Genomic DNA, 528 nt, shown 5'->3' with positions numbered 1-528 from the left:
CAATGCTGTGATAAACATACGTGTGCAGGTATCTTTTTGATAGAGTGATTTGAGTTCTTCAGGATATATTCCCAGTAGGGGGATTGCAGGGTCATATGGGAGGTCAATATTTAGAGCTTTTAGGAATCGCCATACTGTTTTCCACAGAGGTTGTACTAGTTTGCACTCTCACCAACAGTGTAGAAGTGTTCCCTTTTTGCCACACTCTCTCCAGCAACTATTATTTTTTGAGTTATTGATAATTGCCATTCTGACTGGAGTTAGGTGGTATCTCAGTGTGATTTTGATATGCATCTCCTTGATAATTAGTGAGGTTGAACATTTCTTCATGTGTCTGTTGACGGTTCGGATGTCATCCTTTAAGAAGTGTCTGTTCATATCTTTTGCCCATTTTATAATGGGGTTATCTGTTTTTTTATTTTCAGTACGCTTGAGTTCCTTGTAGATCCAAGGTGTTAAACCTTTGTCAGACCTGGAGTTGGCAAATACATTTTCCCAGTCTGTGGGCTGTCTCCCTGCTCTCTTGAT

Source organism: Carlito syrichta, unplaced genomic scaffold (genome assembly GCF_000164805.1).
Source record: "Carlito syrichta isolate Samal-C Ts95f unplaced genomic scaffold, Tarsius_syrichta-2.0.1 Scaffold302615, whole genome shotgun sequence".
NCBI classification, from domain to species: domain Eukaryota; kingdom Metazoa; phylum Chordata; class Mammalia; order Primates; family Tarsiidae; genus Carlito; species Carlito syrichta.
This window is presented reverse-complemented; position numbering follows the sequence as displayed.